Here is an 18,993-nt window from a genome sequence, read left to right as displayed (position 1 = left end):
ATTGAAATTAAGTTGGTTATCAATTTGAACACCAAGTAACTTGGTTTCAGATACGAGTTCTAGGGTTGAATTGTTTTGACTAGTGATCAGGAATGTGTTTGTATCAAAGGGAGTAGTTTTAGTGGGAGTAAATACCATGAGTTTAGTTTTGGAGGCGTTGAGAGCAAGGTGGTTTATTTCCATCCAATGCTCAGTAATTGAGAAAGCTGCTTGTGTGAGCTTTAGAAGCTCAGGAGTAGATGAGGCAGAGCAGATAATGGTGGAATCGTCAGCATATTGGATGATGTTAGAGAAAGGAATAGATTTATGAAAGTCGTTTATAAAAATGTTAAAGAGAAGAGGACCAAGTATGGAGCCTTGGGAACCCGGTGGGGTACTAAGAAAAGAGGAAGTGGCCTTTTTCCATTTTACAGCTTGGTGTCTGTTAGATAGGTAGCTGGAGAACCAGTTCACAGAGGAGGAAGAAAGGTTAAGTTTGGAAAGTTTAGTTAATAGCAGGCTGTGTGAAATGGTATCAAAAGCCTTAGAAAGGTCAAGTAGTAGGGTAGAGACAATATGACCGGAATCACGAGCTTTATTTACAGTTTCTAGATAGGAGAGGAGGGCTGTCATGGTGCTATGATTTGGCCTAAAGCCATGTTGTGTAGGTGTGAGAAGGTTATTGTCTAAAAGATGTGGTAGTAGTTGAAGTTGAACACATTTTTCAAGTAGTTTAGAGATGGGGGACAAGATAGCAATGGGGCGGAAGTTGTTAACACTGCAGTTATTACCGCCTTTATGAAGGGGGATGATAAAGGCTTGTTTCCAGAGTTGGGGCACTGTACATTCTAGGATTGAGCGGTTGATGAGGATGCTTATGGGATAGGCAATTGCATCAGCAGCAACGCTTAGGAAATATGAGGGATATCATCAGGTGCATTTGTGCGGGCTTCAGTTTATGAAGTAGTTTTTTTATTGTAGAAATGGGTATAGGTTTTAATGAGAATGGAGTTGTGTGAAGAGGCAAAGTATTTGATGTTGGTGAGGATGATGAGGATGTTAGAGAGGGAGAAGAGTTATGGGATGTAGTTAGAGAAGATGGGAATGAGGAAGGAAGAGAAGTGCAGGGTGGGCTTTTGGCAGGAGAGGGTGAGGGGGTATTGGATGGTATGGTAGAAGTAGGGAAAGAGGAAGTTAGTTTGCTAATAGAGTCAATGAAGAAGGAGTTGAATTCAGTAGCCAGGTCTAGATCTGGGGCATTTGGGTCGGGGGAAGGGGTGTGTGGTTTGCTGGGGTTAAGGAGGGTGGAGATACCTTTCCAGAATTTCTGTGGATTTGTTTTATTATTGTTTTGGAGGGTAAAGAAGTAATTTTGTCTGTCAGAGATAATAAGCTTTTGACTTTATTTCGAGGGTTCGGTATTCAATGTGGGAATCAGGGGACTTTCTTTTCTGATAAAGTGCCCAGGCTTTGTCTCTAAGGCATGGTTGCTAATGTATCTCTGGTAAGCCATGGAGCAGAATTATTTTTATTCGTTTGTCCTTTGGGGGGCTTGGGAATCTAGTATTCTTAAGAATGTAGAGTTAAAGTGAGAAACAGCGTCTTCTAAGGGTAGTGTCCTAAGAGTGTTCCAGTTGATTGCTTTTAAAGAATCTGAGAATGTTGTTGGGTTGAAATTTTGTGGTTGCGTGTGGTAATATAATTGTGGGGTGGAGAGAGATACAAGGGAGTCGGTATGTGAAGATGGGCATATGATCACTTAGAGCATCGGGAAGAGTACCACTGTCAGAGTAATAGTGTGGGTGTGACACAAGGATCCAGTCTAGTATACTGCCACAGGAAAGGTTTTTAGAAGGACGTGTTACTTTGTTGATTAGTTGGGAAAAGTTATATAGGTTGATGTTAAGGGGGTTGGATGGAGATTGAATTGAGGTCCAGTTAATATTTACATCACCTAGGATTATGGTTTCATTACTAATGTTACTGGAGAGCCAGGAGAGAATGTCTTCTAATGTAGAGATATTGTCACCTGGGGGAATATAGAGGGATGCAAGACATATATGTTTATGCTTGTTGACTTGTAGGAGAGTGATGAGTAGTTCAGCATTGTTGAATTGTGGAATAGGTTTATTGAAGGGAGTAATTGACAAGGAAGTAGAAAATAGAAGAGCTACACCGCCGCCTTTTTATGGGACCTGTCTTTTCTAATGATAGAGTAGTTAGGTGGGATTATTTCAGAGCTTTTTATATGGGGTTTTAGCCATGTTTCTGAAATAGATAGGATGTCAGGTTTATTATATGTGATCCAGGCATGGAGGGTTGTTAATTTGTTGACTATGCTTTGGGAGTTTAGTGAAGTAAGTAATAGAGGTTTACGTATAGTAGTAGAGGTTGAGGGGCCTGGGTTAGGATGGATATCACCTGATAAGAGACTGGTGACTAGATGAAGGATATGGTTAGAAAAGTAATTAAGTAGTTTAGTAAATGGGTTGGGTGATGTTGTGTTGAAGAAGGGGTTACTGGTAGTTAAGAGGATGGGGAGTCTATGAGAAGTAAGTACTTTGTAAGAGAAGGATAGGAGGTGATTTATAGGATATAGATGTGGAGAGATAGGTGAGTGTGAATGTGAGTAGGGGAGTTTAGATGGTTGGTAGTATGATAGAGTTGTGGATGGTGGCAGGTACTGGGTTGGGTGAGGTAGTAAAGAAAGGTAAGTTTTAGAAGTAGTAGTAGTAAAAGAGAGATGGATAAAGGTTTTAAAAGCATGTTATTAATGATTACTTTGTGTATAGAATCTAATTAGTATTAAGTTTGTTTTTAAAGATAATTATAGGAGGATGTGATGTAGTTGTCCTAGATTGTAGTGGGGAGTGTGGTGTACGGAAGGAGGTGGCAGAAGAGGTAGAGGTAAGTAGAAGGTAAAGATAGGGCTGATTGTCAGAGTTGAAGTTTGGACTTGGAGTTTGTAGTGTAGCTAAGTAGAGGGTGTGGTAACTATGGGTGATTAGAAAATGGGTGTGTGCAGGGTGTTGGTGTTTGATTGGAGTGGGGAGGAAGTGGGTGTGGTAATAAGAGGAATATAGCTGGGAAAAACAGCTCTTGTACTCACTTTCCTCACTTATCTAGAGGAAAATAGTTTTTTATTCAGGCATGTCCAAGGGTCAGCTCCCAGTGTTCTCTCCTGTCTATATGATGAATCTGGGCATCTTGGGGCAATGTAGAAATTGACTCATGTACACAGACAACCCTCTCATCCTACCATCCAACACTACAACCTGTAAGAGATGCACTTATCTAGCCAAACTGGAGGTAAAGCTCTCTCTAACCAAGTCTGAACTTGACAGTCAAGAGGAGAAGGTAAACACTTGCACCACACCACACTCATCACATAGTCTCACTAAATCTACACCACCAAAATCCACACATAGAAACACAAAAACATTCACGGAGGCTCTCAATAATAATCTGCTCAAGCAACAGAGACCTCCAAAGCAGAAATGCAAGCAACCTCCACCCCCCAACACAACCCAAATGACACATAGCCCACAGACTCATGTGCCACTCAACCACAGTCAATAAGGCAAAACAACGTACCCAACACACTAGTCATAGGTGACTCTATAGTCAGGCACACTGATGTCCCACTCACCAGGCTAAACAAGGAGAAGGTTACTGTCAGCTGCCTGTCAGGTGCCAGGATCCATCACATAACCCACGCACTCAGGTCACTCCATAACAAGTACAAAAATGACTCTGTCATTGTCCATGTTGGTGTGAATGATCTGAGACGTACCTCCCTGGACTAGATGAAACAGACTCCAATCTTGTAGCCCAGGCAGGTATGACCCTAGCCCTGAGTAGCATTCTGCCATCACCCAGAATGATGCCACAGTACTAGGACAAAATGATTGACTTCAACAATTGGCTAAGCTTCTGGTGCTATTCTAAAGAGATCCAGTATCTGTCTGCCTTGGATGACATAGTCGACAGACCATGATGCTTTGCCAGAGATGGCCTGCACCTGTCACCCCTGGGATTCTGGATACTGGCTAAGGATCTTGCCACCCCTATAGTGCCTTTTTTAGGCAAGGTTCAAATGACAAATTCACCACCATAACAGGAACAGGCAAGCAAAAACTGAGGGTGATGCTACTCAATGCTAGAAGTCTAAATCTCAAAATGCACTCACTCGAGGCACTCCTTAAAATGGAGAACATCGATATCTGTGCAGTGACTGAAACCTGGTTCAAGGGTCCAGAGAGCACCCCTGCACTACCAGGCTATAACTCATACCACACTTTTCGGCCATGTAACCTGGACCGGAACACCAAAGGTGGAGGTGTGTCCATATTCATTAAGGATATCCACACCTCCAGGCTAGTTGCTCAGCATAATGCAGCTGAGGTTATCCAAGTGCAACTAACTCTCTAGTTATGAAAACAAAATTGCCACTGATTTTTAAATACAACTACAAAGCATTCTATAGCTATGTCAAGAATCTCAATGGCAACACTCAGATCTGCTCTGAGTTACAGCACAATGGCACTAAATATACAGACCCAACTGATATTGCCAACATCTTGGCAGATAGGTTCAGTGCTAACTTTAACCCCCTCTCACCCCCTAAAGAGCCCATCTCTATACCTGAAGAATGTAAAGTTCCTATAATCACTGCTGCACAGGTAAAAAACACACTCTCCAAAGCCAAGAACACAGCATCCATGGGACCAGACAACATCCTAGGCTGCATTCTACATGAACTGCAGAATGAACTGGCACCCCACCTAAGTACCATTTTCAATCATAGCCTCACCTCAGGGCTTTGTGCCTGCTGAATGGGGCACAGTGACGGTTATCCCACTCCACAAGGGGGGAGCCACCACGGACCCCGGGAACTACCGCCCCATTAGCCTGACGAGCCTGGTCTGCAAGGCCATGGAACGTATCATCATGGAACTTATAAACAAAGACATTGGTAATCTCCAAACTCTGGACCCCACCCAGTTCGGGTTTGTAAAAAGCAGATCATGTCTCCTAAACCTGATAGACTTCTTTGGAGCAGTCACCAAAGCCGTAAACAAGGGTAAGGTGGTTATGCCTATCTAGATCTTGCCAAGGCTTTCAACACCATCCCCCACTCTGGAATTATAGATAAACTCACTAAACTAGGTATAAATCCCTATGTCACAAGATGGGTTGCCATCTGGCTCACTGACAAAACCCACACTGTGAAAGTAGCAGACTCTAAATCCGACTTCAGACCAGTGACAAGTGGAGTACCAACAGGGTTCAGTCCTGGGTCCTCTCCTGTTTGGTATCTACTTCTCTGAAGTACAGGCTAACCCAGAAGGTCTTTGGCTAACGAAGTTCACAGATGACTGCAAACTAGGAGCCATAATTGAAACTCCTAACGATGTGGACATCCTACAAAAGGACCTCACTGAGACAGATGCTTGGTGTCAAAGCCATGGCCTCAAGCTCAATGCCAACAAGTGCATTGTCATCCCCTTTGGTAAAAACTCTGTACCCATAAACTACAACATAGGCGGTAGTATACTTAACACCAAAAGTGTGATGAGACCTTGGGACACAGGTGGACAGTAGTCTCTCCTTTGATAATCACATCACCACAGTAGTCAGGAAATCCTTCTACATGGCACACCTCATCACAAAAGGTTTCTCATCCAGAAAAAAAAGAGGTCATTGTTCCCCTCTACTCAGCACTCATTAGGCCCATTATAGAGTACAACGCCCCTTTTGGTATGTACCTCACAAGACATCTACAACAACTGGAAAGGCTGCAGAAATACCTCACAAAGAGGATTACCAGCCTCAAACAGATGCCCTACACAGACCGTTTCAAAAAAAAAAAAAAAACTCCAGCTTTACTCCGTCGCATATCACCTACTCAGAGGTGATCTCTGCCTAACATACAAAACTATGTCAAACCCAGAGCTGTTGGACATGTTCCACTTAAAGAATTCCCAATCCCTCTGAGCTACATGCTCTAGGGACCTAAACCTTGTCACCACAATAAACAGAACATGCCGGAGGGATAGATTCCTGTCCCAGAGACTTCCCATACTCTGGAATAAACTACCTATCTATATCAAACAAAGCTCCTCATTAGCACTCTTCAAGAAAAAGCTTGATGATTGGATGGGAAATAGGAAATGCACCCCAGGGATCACCTCTGTGGCTCTGCTCGACAGTGGCACAGGAAAATAATTTTCTTGGGTGGCAAAAGCCAGGGTACCTTTTTGGCTGGGCTTGTATAGGCCCCTGGGCTGATAGCCTAGTACCTACCTATGAACCTATGAACCTATGAATACAAGTAGACAAAAACTGCTAAAAGTGTTATTGTGACATGCTTAGGTAACATCCTAATAAACACAACATGAGAACAGACAATTCCTTTACTCAAACTCATAACATAAATCTGGACATTCATTCTGCAAAAATCTGGAGCCTTTGTCTAGTTGCGGTCATGTTTTTTACAGCCACCAGAGATAAATTTTCTTATCCTTGACCACTTGTGCTGTGACCTGTCCTTCATTCCTGATTCCTGGGATGGTTCAGTCTGGGTCTGGCAGATTCCTGGAGGTGTGGGAGACTGGGAGTGCAAGACACTGACTGGGCAGACCAGTCTAGTCGTCTGGAGTGGATTAGTCTCTGGGATGGCTAATGCACTTACACTCACTGCACTGCAAAGAAAGTTAAGAAATCCCAAAACTGAACGTTCAACAAATCAACATACGAACATATGTAGAGGAGGTAAACACACACACAATACAGACACAGTCCTAAGCTGAATTCTGACTGGCTACAGTCTGCCTCATAAAGCTGAAGTCATCATAGAAGCCCCTGAATGTGATGACATCAGCAGCAACAACTTCGGGGGAAACAAATTTGAAAAAAAATTGGAAATTATCAGGAATTGTATGGGCCACTCAGGAATGCATGGCACCCCATTATTTTGCCCTCAAAACTGGTAAATACAAAGGAATTCGGTACGGTTGAGAGATATGCTTCTATGTTTTCCAACTCTGTAGACCAGGCCACCACCTACTGCAGCTAGATGGAAATCACAGTCTTGTTATTGTAAAAGCACAAAAAAGATTGAGGTTATATGCTACCATAAAACAACTTTAACAAACTGTCTAGACAAGCTAATTTCAAGTCAATCAGATCAATAGCAACACAGTTTGAGCAAATGAAGTGATTTAGCCTTAAATACAGATAAATGCATAAATAAAACCAGAAATCAGTAGTCAATCAGCAAAATAGCTTCTGGAAGTGCGATTTTTAAATACAAGTACTTTGCTTGTGTCTGGATTACACACATAACTGGCTTTAGGCAGCAACAAACCCGGCAGTAGCTGGGGGCACCCTCTTCCTGAGAGGCCCTCAACTACAGCAAGTTATCTTTTCTTGATATTTTTTAACATGTCTGTCAAACCAACGAAAGCTAATAGAGCAGTCTTGTATACTTAATAAAACAGGTGGGTAATAATAACTCTTATTTATATCTCCTTTAAAATTCAAATATATCTCTGGTTATTTTAACAGTGTTTTATCAAGCACCAGCCTTCACAATTCCATTAAATATTTTACCACTGACAAAGTGCACCTGGCTTAGTTAAAACATGCTGGTGGACATTCTCTCCACTAAAACTAACAACATAGCCAGATTTAGCTACCTGCGGTACCCGTGGCTGCTGGGGCCTCCTTAATCCTCCTTGACAGTGTGGGGGGGCCCCACAAAACCTGCTGCTAGTTATGGAAAAATGAGAAGAAAAAAATGTACTCATTTTCTGATTTTGCTCATTAACCTGAACAGGGCTATGATATGACCCTGTTAGTATAAAGCTGATAATTTACATGGGGGTTTTATCATAAACTCGATAGCTGACAGCTCCGAAGCACAAAACTCCAAACGTCAAACCTCAAAGTACAAAAACGTCGAACCATAGAGCGGGGAAGTTTCCCTTTACTGCACTGCGATCTCAGAGTTGGTATATTTAAGTAGCAGGGGGTGTGGGGGTGCAGGGGGACCCCCCTGCATAGAGCATTTTTTTTTTGTTTTGGGTAATGGGGGGGTTGGTGGATTTAATGTTGTCAGCTTTCGAGGTTTGAAGTTTGCGGTTTTGAGCTTCGGAGTTATCAGCTTTCGATTATGTGATATAGACCCATTTACACGAATAAGGTAAGCACTACAGATCAGCAGCCCAGAGTGACTACTCCCAATGCTTACCTGGGATTTTTAAGAAGAGGTGACACTCCCGATCTTCAGGGAGAGTTTTGTTTTTCAGGTAGTTTTATAAATACTGGCAGGACACGAAATACTGTAACTCACAACTTTATTGCTAAAGAATTCTACTCACTGTCAACAATAATAACAGAATAAAGGCTCCAAATCAGGAAAACATTTTAAATATTACTCTAATTCACTTAAAAAGTTACTAGAATAACACCTTTTGCATCAACATGCATTTCTGAACAATAAAAAGTATAAAACTCTGATGTTTGGATTTATTGGCTGTCTGTAGTCCTGAATGATTTACCAGCAAATCAAACTGTTTACAAAGTACAGAGCAAAATTATGAGGCAAAACTAGGGAAGATCTCTGAAATCAGGGACAGTGACAGGTATGCATTACACCTTAATGGAGTAAAGAAAAGTGACTTACCCCTGATGCTGTTTGGTGACTGATAAATAACAGTCACTGATCTGGTGGGGCAGTACCAGTGTTGCACAATGTGTAGCTATTTGCTGAAATAAGTACAAAACTAGTATTGCTGTGGCTTGTGTGTGTGTGTGTGTGTGTGTGTGTGTGTGTGTGTGTGTGTGTGTGTGTGTGTGTGTGTGTGTGTGTGTGTGTGTGTGTGTGTGTGTGTGTGTGTGTGTGTGTATGTGTGTGTGTGTAAAATATATCACATATTTTTATCTGTGCACACACCCAATAATACCGGGACACATACATCATTCTTCTGCGTATCAATAAAAAATGCAGCTAGCAATTTATTACATTTCAGAGTTAAGTCATAAAATATATCACAGAATGTTCAGGCACTTACATCTTTTAAGACTCTGGGGGCTCCCACTCCCCAGACTGCATAAATGGATACAGTGAGGCTCATGTCCTCAATAAACCTTGACTCTGTAGGGACCCCACAAAAACTGTTGCTGATTGAGGAAAACTGAGGATAAAAATGTACTAATTTTCTGATTACATTCTTTAACCTGAACAGGGCTGTGAAATGACCTTGTTAGGATAAACCTGATAATGGCCGCTGCTCTCAACTGCACCTACTCTAAAAGTAGCCCTGCTGAAATGTGTTTGTACAGAAAGTTTCTGTATTTTAGGTGGGGGGGGGGGGGCTGTGTAGTTATTACTTCTTTAATTTTCATCACAGTCAAACTTTAGAGGTGTGCACAGGAGGTCATTACAGCTTGTGTTTGAGCTGGGGGACTGTGTGAACATTGTTTTGTTTACTTTTCTCACAGATCTCAGACATATACAAAGGAGGTTACTATAGCTTGTGCAGGGCAGTGTAGTGTCTAGGAGCAACAAAGCAGAATACATTACTGTAATTATTATCTTTCAGTTCCCTGACAATCACACATCAGACACGTATACAGGTGGCTGCCTTTGGGTGTTAGGGGTGAGGTGTGAGGAGGCATGCTGTATAAATGTATGTCAGCAGTCACTTGAAATACAGGACTGTGGCCATTTGAACCTCTGCTTTCATCCCAATCTAACACCAGAGGGAATCATAGGCAATGACTGTCTTTTCCGGGGAGTTCAGGCAGTATTCCCAGATAAGACCTGTGTATCCTCACAACAATTGTCTTGTTAGTTTATTGTAAGCTACTATTTTGACAGCTATGAACATTAAGCCTTGAGCACAACTTTAAGTCTTACTTGAAAGAAAAAAAAATAATGACTGAAATTGTTTACTTACTAGTGATTTTTGTTTAGGCCACCATAGGATTAAATATTTGGGAGAATGATCTAAAATGCATCCCGGAGCATCTATAACCCCAATAGCTTCTCGGGGCACTGGCTTAACTGAGTTATTTCCTAAATGGTTATTACTGCACTATCTTGGTCAGGAAAGGTGTATTGAAAGCATGCATGGAAGACTAAAGCTGAAGAGTGACACTGAATTTCTTTCCTTAATCAAAATTTCTGTTCAAGCCAGCATTGGGTGAAAAGGTTGTGTAAAAAGAAAAAAAAACTTTAAAATGCATATCAGAGCATATAGAAAGTCATGGTTTCTTGAAAACACTGAAGTGTAGGACAAAATTTGAGGAAAGAGTAGAAAAATGCACTGTGAGTGGTACGGGGAGCACCGGAGGATATATGTGTGAGAGTGAGGTGGCTGAAATAGTAGGCAGTGCCCTAAGGCTCCATTTCACCTAATTCCAACTCTGTACATAGAGCTCTTGTAATGTATGATTGCTGCAACTAAATGCAAGTAACTGTGAATGTCCCTTTGAGAGATGGTTCAACAGAGTGTGGTACACAGACCTGTTGTAATGTAAGAGCATTTTAGCTACAGGTCATTCTGAATGTACTACTCCTAAAAGTTTGCAGCAAGAACTAAAAGGAGGGGTGACAGTGACAGGGTAATACCTCAAAAGCACCTAGGGAGCCCCTTACTTGACATTTGCTGGGGGCTCCAAAAATACTAACGCTGGCCTTGATGACATATGATACAAGAAAATCAATTCAGAGGCACAGACAAGGACACCAAGCATTGCTGAGCTCTGTGGGAATCAGCCAAGACCCTCACAAACACACCAAACTTATACTGATACTTGAAATTGTGTAGAATCCCTTTAGCAGAGCTAAAATGGCAGGAATACACCAATTAAGTATCAGCAAAAATACAAAGCATCAAATTGCAAAGTAAGACCACTAGTAAAGCTTCTAAAAAGTGCAACTTTCAGCAATCAGCAAACAGTTCAATATCAGGGTACTTGAAAGTGTTTTAAAGTGCAAAAATCTTAAGCTCAAACCCTGCTCTAATGCACCAGGCAGCTTACCCCCCACATTTCTAAAGATTGCCGCCAAAGCCATTGCATTCCCCATAAGTATCCTAATTAACAGATCCATTCAAGAATCTTCTGTGCCCAAATTATGGAAGAAAGCCTACATTCACCCTCTTCAAAAAGGCAGCAAAATCAAAGATATTTCCAACTTTCATCCTATTGCTATCCTGTCCCTTGTATCTAAGATCTTGGAAAAATGCATCCGCATTCAGCCGATGCCCTAACTACATCATAACCACCTCTTGTCTTCTACACAGCATGGTTTCAGACCTGGACACAGCACTACAACTGGCCTCATATCTTTTTTGGATACTATTAATGGAGCTTGTGATTCCGGGAAAATAGTATCTACCATATTTTAAGCTCTATCAAAGGCCTTTGACACAGTTTCCCACCCTTTACTACTGTCACAACTCACAAACTTTGGACTTTCTCCCACCACTCTTAACTGGTTCTCTAGCTATCTAAAAGACAGGCAACAGGCTGGCAAAACTCTATCTTTTCTTATCTTAACACCTTTACTGGGGTTCCTTAAGGCTCCATACTCGACCCCCTCCTGTTCAATATTTTCATTAATAATTTCCACACATCTGTGACCAATGGGGCCCTTATTCAGTACGTGGATGACTCAACCATCATCTGCTCAGCTGACTCTATTTTTAAACACCAACTCAAAACTCAAACAGCCTTCTCTACCACTGAATCCTGGATGTTTAATAACCACCTAGCCCTGAACCTAAATAAATTCAAAATCATGCTTTTCACCCATGAAACATTAACCCTGTTGGATAAAGCCATGTTCAATATTTATTCTCAAAATAAATCACAAATAGAAATTGTCAGTCAGAAAAAAAAAATTTCTAGGCGTATCTATAGATGAACATCTAAAATTTGATATTCACCTGCAGCAAAACATCCAAAAAACTCATCAAAAACTTGGACTGCTCTATAGGCTCAATCATTCCTTTGCCCGTCCACCAAACAAATCCTTGCCTCCACTTATCTACTCCCTTTGCTAATGCATGGTGCCCCTCCACTTACCAACCTTTAAACCACTCTAAAAACCAGGCTCTAGACATGTTATAATAAGAGTGTAAAATCTGCAACAAATTCTAAAAACTTCTCTCATCACTGTTTTGCTCTTCACTCTCTAAAATGGCTGGAACTGCCAAACTACTTTGACTATCTGCAACTTATTACTGCACACAAACTTATTTTTAAATCTTCTTATTGTCCTACCCTTTGTTCTGTCACCTTCTACCTCCCAAACAGGCCCATTAGATCAGAGAATCAACAACTTCTTCAGGTTCACAAGCCAAATCTGCCTCCCGGCCAGCTTCTCTTCTCTTACTGTACAGCCAAAAATTGGAATACTCTACCATTAGCCATTAGAGCAACCCAAAATCCTGCCAACTTCAAAAATTCTCTACACGTGTACCTCAGTTCCATCTGGAACTGTACTTGCACTCAGCCTCCTTGAATACCTAGTTCTAATGATATATTTTCTCCCTACTATGTTTAGATAATTATCTCTAGAAATATTTGTAATCTGTCATTGTTATTTGTCTGACCCTGAATTGCAATCTGCGTTTCAACTTTGTAATCTAATTTGTTTGATAATTATATATTACCAATGTATATGATTTTGCTTTTTATTGTACTGTGGAGCTTTTCTCCCCAGGCCTCAACTGAAAACGGGCTTGGTAAACTGCAAATAAATAAATAAGATAAAGCAGTTAAATGGAGTGCAAAACAGTAAGATATATGTTTTATCTACCAAGGATGGCATGGGATTTTTGCAGGACTGTCTCAGAGTGTGACCAGGATGCTAAGCAGATGGGAGCTTTGTGAGAATGACGGTTTGTAGTAATGGAGATTATCTAAAGAGCAATACTTGTTTGTTGAGTGGGATCTCAGTATGATGGAACTATATAAAATAATGGATGGGAAAAGTACTTAACTCATTCTAGCCTAAAACACCTTTTTTGTATTCTTCCAGTTAATAGTCATAGCTCCTTATGGTGTCCAGATATTTTCTGGGTCTGTCTTCCTTAACAAAGTGAGTAACCAGTTAATAGCCAGTATTAGAAAGTGCAAAGTGCAATTAATAAAATGATACTAAGATTGTTATCCTTGGGTATTTTGCAGTGGGAAATTAACCAGTGATTTCCCCTTAAGAATCATAGTTTCATATTTGTATTAATATTTTCATAACTTTGAGACCTACATGTTATTGAGGGGGCACAGAGAGAGAAATGCTCTGGTGGATGAAAGAAAAGTGCATTGTCCATGTGCAGTCGCAGTATAGTATACTATATTGGTAGTTATTTGTTAATAATTATGAAAATATGTAATATGTACATATCTACTTACTATATCTAAAACTCTGTGACTTACAAACTATTAAATGACATAAGATGAAACCTTAGATGATGTTGAAGAAAACTGTGATTGATATTTGCACACTACATTATACATCTTGAGAGGTATTCATGGTTAGTTGTGTTAGTTGTATTGTTAATTATACAAATAAGCATAATTCTTCATATTTATGTAAAGACCTTAATAAGCATGCACATAGAAAGAAACGGCTTGCTGTTATGTGAAAGCTTATGTCTGGTTAACTAAAGTAAGTTTACAAAATGCATCCACGTTGTACAGTTTCTAAGATATGGCAACTTGTTTGTAAAATATTAGAGAAAAATATTATTCTGGGTTTGTATACATAATAATGTATTATAGTGTTGATATAAAGACTGTGCCTTTACTATTATCAATGTAAAGAAGACATTTGACTGATAACATTTTTGGTTGAACCAGTTTGATAGCTTTTATTGCTCATAAGACACTTTCATTTCTTTGTATTAAACTTTTTAAGTTGCTATCCCAGAAAATGCTTGGAATGTAAGGATGTGTGTGTAGGCTGCTTGAATTATGACATTTCACATCACATTGGAGTTAATGAGTTCATTAACTTACACAGCTGACAATAGCAATCAAAGGGGAGGGAGGGACTTGGTAGTCAGGTTGCCATAAGGAACAAAAGCTAGGGACAACAGCAAAAGGGTAGGACAATAGGTGAACAAAATCAAGCTGATGTGAGATGTCAGACAAATCAGATACTACAACTTGTTATCCATAGTATAATTAGGTCAGCATATGAGCCAAAATGGCAAGAAAAATGTTTTGGCCAAGTGATATACAGTTTTAATTAAACAAAGACCAGGACAGATCTAATCAGTAAAACAGATCTGTACAAACCAGAAAAAGACAGATCCAGGAGATTTTATAAAACAACCAAGCTTCCACCAAGGCTGATTATAGATGTTATGGCCTCTGTTTTTAACAATAATGTCTCAACTAAAGATCAAAAAACAGTTTACTTACAGAAAATTCAGGTTGATGTTAGAAGTCAGACAAATCAGATACTACAGCTTGTTCACTGTGGTTGTTTCCTTTTTATTCATACAACTGCATACAGGGAAAATATCCTTGTCACTAATGGACATCTACCCATATACAGACAGATTGTAATGCATGCAGTTGAGAAAGTGTGCAAAAACATGTATCAATTGAGTTATACAGAATGATGAAAACACAAGTATGTGACAATAGCAATCTATTCCATCACACAAAAGCCAGCAGGAGACAGTTTACCTTTTGAATCTAGTTGCAAATCAGCTATACATTAAAGTGAGATGAGCTATGCACACACAGCTTTTAAGTACCACTATATATAAATAATGAGGTTCATTAGCATTCACTGTTTTGGAATGCCATTTGCAAACATCACTGTAAATTCTTGAAACTCGGCACATAAACCAATAGCTCAGCGCTAAGTCTAAGGTGCTCAGTACAACTACCTAATAGGTATCAGTTAATGAGATTATCTGCCTGATGCCCTCCAGTAGTCTTCTACCATCCTATGTGCACCAACCTTAAAATGTAATATTGATAAATTTACTGCTCATACCATTGCTACCTGCAAACTGAGTGGGACCTCGATTAACATTTTTGGGAGGCGTTTTTCAACAACTTTCAACTACAATAGTGAGGATGTCAACTCAGAGGCAGTTTCAGTCTATCTGAGCACCAATTTGGACAGAGGAGAAGTCCAACCAGATGCTGACTGCCTTTGCTGGACATGAGCAGAGGATGCAAGCATGTCCCAGAAACTTTGCGATGATAAATGTCTGGAAGGGAGCACCGCAGACAGACATCTATCAGATCGGTATGGTAGTCCACCACTGCTATGATGATCTACATCTGAGGGATGCAGATCATAAACCACACCTTAACAACATTATCATATATGTCTTTAGTAAGCATATCTGATTTTGAGACTGTTTCAAGTGTATTTGATGGATATCTGTACTGATAGTAGTAATACAAATGTAGGAATTTATGTGCCACTCACTAAAGTTACCATTAGCATATCAATGCATTCTGAGGGTATCTGCAACTACACTTGGCCATAGTACACATTATGAAGGACTGTTCTTTATGACTACACATTCATATGGACTTCAAGCATATAACTATCACTGATATTCCATTTATATTTGATTTTATAAGTAGTGGCCTGTGATGTCCCTTAGTTCTCATGGTTAAGCACTATGGCAAAATGACTGCTGTTCTAAGTGCAGGATCAAATCCCATTGTAGCTTACTTTTGAAAATATTGGTGGTTATTTATGTTGTCGCCTCACAGTAAGACGCTGTCCGGTTCAATTCTCAGCTAGAGCGTCTTCTGCGTGGAGACATGCGTGAATGGGCGTACCTTCGTTAAAGGTTGTGCGTCAGGCCTGGCAAGCAGGTACGTAAAAATCAACTGCCAATCATTATCGGACCGGAGTTCCGCGGTGGCGATCTCTAACCGGGAAAAGCCGAAAGACACAAACATTTATGTAATATTGCACATCACATATGCAAGACCCATGTTTGTTTGGTAACTTATACAGTACAGATTTTTGCACATCTAGCATGGCCATGGTTCACTGACACCTATAGCACTTAGGCTGCGAATGACTACACATTTCTCCATTATCCACAAAGCTTCTAGAAACATCAGCCAGTATACTTCTGTTTATGTGAATGCTGAGTAATACATATATTAGTAAGCAGTAAATTACAAAAAAAAGCAAAATTATTTTAATATTTATGCTTGCTGCAATGACTTTCATTAATTAAGAGCAATGTAGATCAGCATGATGGAATATGAGTCTTGTAAACACAATGCAAATACAAGAGGTGTGGATCTGTAATCCTTATTTTGTCTTATGGCTGTAGGTTTAGCACTGTATGTGGAGATGTGCATTATAGAATCACACAGCTGTTCACTAATGCCATTAATGGCTTATCCTTTTTCAAGATTCCCTTGTAATATATATTTTTGCAAACTATGACAGTTAAGCTCAGTATGCTGACACGTGTGCATGCTAATGCTATAAGGTAGATAAATGCATATTCTGTCATTATTCCATAGGGTTTGCAAGAGTAATTGAAGCATGGTGGGTGTCCATTAGCTAAAGTAGTTAAGCAGTAGGACAGTGCAAATGCTTCATGAATATGTGTAGGTTTGAATCTTAGTGTAGCCTATTTTGGATGACATATTTGCAGTTCAGAACTTCCTATTTAACCATAGATATGGGAGATCTATTCTTGGTGTGTAAGTTATGTGGTACAGATTTTTACACATCTAGCATGGTTGTTGTCCTTTGACCCTTTGACCCCTATAGCACTTTAGGCTGTGTATGAATAAGGATATCTCCATTATCCACAAAGTGTCTAGAAACACCCTATTTCTGTTAATAATGATGTATGTGAAAATGCTGGGTAAAACATACATGTGTTAGCTATATTGTTTGAACTGCACAATAATATGTTATAATCCATTTTTGTTCATTGCCCTCCTACTTAAATTACATGTGTATTTATTGAATCCCCCAGGTGAACAGTAATTAATTTAACGTGTATTTATGTGCTTCAAGCGCAGTCAAATGTTTTATTGCAAACCATGACACTTGTCACCCTGAATTGTTACAGCTATTTGTCACTGGTGTGAGCAATGTGCTGATGTGTACTCACAATTGTATACTTTTGTTGTTCAAATACAGTGTACATGGCAGCACTTGTACTTTTCTTTGACTTGTCATCTAATATATAAATGCAACTTCACAGTTCATTCTGTGTAAGTCTTCTCTGCTTATTCATATAGATGATTTTTTTAATGTCTGTCAGTGCATACAATTGCAGCTAAAATGGATTAGGTAGGCAGGTTGTATTAAGGTTAGTAGTATATGCAAAGGTGACATTCATAGGTTTAAATCTGTGTTCCTCCAGCTTGTACACAGTAATCCTTGTGTGAACACAGTCTTAAGAGTACCTCAGCAATGACTGAATATGCAAAATGTGATGTTGTGGCTGCCAGAGTACTTTCTGTGGATTTAAACCATGTTTCAGTAATAGCACAGATGCCTATATTCTCCAGAGTGAGAGCTTATAGGGTATGGAATTTATTGTTTAGGCTGATAGCAATGAGAAGTAACACCTTTAGGTTTCTTTACGTTTATTTGCTGTGTTTTTAGGTTTGTCAGTTTGGCACGGCCTAAAAAAGGTTCTAAGGAGTGAATAAAGTTTTAGCCAATATTCAGAAGCCTAGGGGAGACAGGTGCACACCATTCTTTGCGAAGCAACATGGTCTATTTACAGTGGATGGGACACTGTAAATTCTAACCAGGGATAGCGCCCACAATCCTGGATGTTGACAATCATTAATAAATACAACCCATGGTATTGATTAGGGTACATATAGTATTACATTGGAATAAAACAACTAGGCTTGAAATGACCTGTGGCTCGATAGCCTAGTAACCTCCTATTATCCTAGGATCCTATGATCCTATGTCAAGGCTAGATAATATGTGATGCTCACTGTTTTGTTGTATGTAGCAGTTATTACATATTAAACTGAAACAATCCTTCTGTTGCTGTAATACATCCTGTTTTCCTGTTTGCAGGTGATAAAGACCATAACCAAAACAATGCTTTGTGCATACAGTGTATGCACAGGCTTGAGGAGCAGTGGAGGGAGAGGGCTATGTGTTGTCACTGTCCATTTTTATTTCTCCATAAATAATCTTAACATAGTTAAAACTTCAGATTTAAATATGCATTCTTTGGACCTTCGGGTATGCTGTGGTTATGTCAGACTACCCATAATATATCTGCAAGGTAAATGTAATAGTCAGTGATTTATTGTGAAAAACAGTGATGTGAACATGCATTTAAGTTCGGGTCTATATCAGTCTGTCAAAACGGCTGACGATCAAACACCAGATGTTTGAACTGTGAAGTTCGAACACTGATTATTGCGAAGCCGCAGAACACCGAATTCTTTCCCAGGGAAAGAATTTGGTAGGCTGTTTCTGTGGCTTCGCAATTATCAGGACTGTGGTGGGAAGCTACGGGTCAGGTTCAGGTAAGTGTGCGATTGTGTGGACGTTAGGGTTAGGGCGCGGGGTTAGGTGAGTTAGGGTTAGGGTGCAGGTGAGGTGGGTGTGCGATAGTGACAGACTTTAGGGTTAGGGAAGGATAGGTGAGTTAGGGTTAGGGCATGGTTAGGTGAGCGTGCGATAGTGACAGACCTTAGGGTTAGGGTTTGGGTTAATGTAAGTGGATAGATAGTAGTGTATGTACAGTTTAGTGTAGGGTTAGATGTAGGATTTTAAGTGTTTGTGTGTGGATTGCTGTTTTTTTGGTGTGCTTGTGTTGTGTGTGTGTTTCTTGGAACAGCGATTTTTTTCCCTGGGAAAAAGTCGCTATTTTAAGACTTTGATGTTTTTGTATTTCGTGGTTAGAAGTTTGAACATATGGTGTTCGAACTTCAGCCGTTTTGGTGAACTGATATAGACCCCTTTAAGTTCAGTGTTGTCCTAGGAATTGTCAACAGGATTTG

Source organism: Protopterus annectens, chromosome 2.part0, assembly GCF_019279795.1.
Source record: "Protopterus annectens isolate FY-2018-M chromosome 2.part0, PAN1.0, whole genome shotgun sequence".
NCBI classification, from domain to species: Eukaryota; Metazoa; Chordata; order Ceratodontiformes; family Protopteridae; genus Protopterus; species Protopterus annectens.
Note: the sequence above shows the minus strand (reverse complement) of the source record.